The sequence below is a fragment of the Gekko japonicus genome, unplaced genomic scaffold (genome assembly GCF_001447785.1).
Source record: "Gekko japonicus isolate JY-2015 unplaced genomic scaffold, Gekko_japonicus_V1.1 scaffold812, whole genome shotgun sequence".
Taxonomy (NCBI): domain Eukaryota; kingdom Metazoa; phylum Chordata; class Lepidosauria; order Squamata; family Gekkonidae; genus Gekko; species Gekko japonicus.
Window position 1 is genome coordinate 325,768 of NW_015176474.1, and position 1,871 is coordinate 327,638.

A 1,871-nucleotide genomic window follows, 5' to 3' on the forward strand; every position below is an offset into this window, starting at 1 on the left:
TTCCCGCTTATATACATTTGAATCCGATTGGACGCAGTAGTCTTGAACTTCAATCCCTGTTCAAGACGAAGCTTAACATTGCTTCTCTATGAGATGATTCACAATCATCTTAATGCATTCTAGGCAGCATAGAATACATTACAAAAACATTACCACTCTTGCAATATTTTATTTATTTAACAGTGTCTGATAACTGACACCTCTTGCTCTGAATTATTGCATCAAAATGTCCTGTGCTGTTGCAATCTTGAGTATGCTGTTCAGGTGTGTATTCGTAAGCTGCAAAACGCAGCAGAAGCAGAATGGGAAGAAGCAGCAGAAGACATCCAGTTCCACTGTGGGCCTGATAGAAGCCCCGGGGCCGCATTTTTGACACCCCTGGTTTAAAGGAACTGAGAATAACATCCATGTGTTTTTCCTTTGCTCTACTTTGTGAACTCATTGAGAGAGGGGGATTGGACCACAGTGGGGATCTTGAATTGGCTTTTCCCAAGTGCTGCCTAACCAGTACCCCACACTGGATCGACCATTTCAGCTCTTCTTTCAGTGACTGAAGGATTCCTCAGAACGGGCATACAAACACATTTCTATTCTACCACATGGTTTCATTGACTAACCCCCCACCCCACCCGTGTGTGTGTGGGTGCCTGAAGCGCCCGCGCGCCTGTCTTCCAGCTATGCATCCACCTCCGGCATCTGAGAAACTCGGCTGGCTGATGGCCTTTACTATAAGAGACTTAACGGCCCCCCTGTCTTCATGCGACCAGTCCTTCAACTTATATGAATGCTATGGTCAGTGTATGTGGCCATTGGCCGTTACAAGTTAAAACACACCAAAATTTTAAAATACAACATCCGTATTCAGATATACACTTGTCCACTCAAAAATGCTAATCACCTTGAATTTTAAAAAAGAAAACATCCATCTCGAAAGATTCACAGGCAGATTCCAGAAATACGAATCACACATCAGGAGGACCTTCTATTTCCTTCATTTAGTTGCTTTCACGAGAACCGCCTTTGCTTTGCTCTGACCTCCCTAGCTGCTATTGCAAAAAGTGCCACATGCATGCTGTGGAGAAGCGCTGCCATTGGAGGTGTCGCCGGGCCAATCGGCCCCACCCTTTATAGCGGCTGCAAACGGAGGTGTGTTTTAAGCACTCCACAGTAGGACCAGCGTCCTCGTTTTCCGGCTTTTTTTTCCCCCGAACTTAAAAAAAAATCTATTTTCCTGGGATCGAATCCCTCTCAGTTCCTGCCGACGTCGTTTGTTTCACCCACGCCTTAAAGCCGGAGCGACGGGGGGAGGTCCGGGGCCCTCCTCTCCCTTCCCCCCGTCTCAGTTTTCTTCCACGTGTTGCGTTCAGAGCGCTGTGGTTTGTTTTGGGCGGGTTTTGGGTTTCTTTTTTTTTTTTGCAAGGAGGGATTTCGCAAGGCGAGTTTCGCGTCGCCCGCAAAGGAGTCGGGCTGCAAAAGGAGAAGTGGCGACGCTGACAACACTCCGAAATCAGCTGTCGGGGAAGAAAAACCAGAATTCTTCCTCCGGAGGGCGAGGGAGGAAGGGCCGAGGCAGCCCGGCCAGCGCGCTCTGCTCGTCCAGCCTCGGTCCAACTCCTCTTTGCGGGCGGCAAGCGGCAAAGTAGCGCGCCGCAAACGCGGTGGTGGAGGAGGAGGTGGGCTGGGCTGCGACCTCCCTCCCTCCCTCCCTCCCTCGCCCGGGCGGAGAGCGCGGGAGGCGGCAGCAGCAGGAGGACGCCCTGCCTGCCTGCCTGCCTGCCTGCCTGGAGCTGGGCGCCCCCTGTGCGCAGTCGGCGCCTGGGCGGATGGCGGGTTCCGCTCTCTGGCCGGCCCGCGACTAGAGAGGCGCCCCC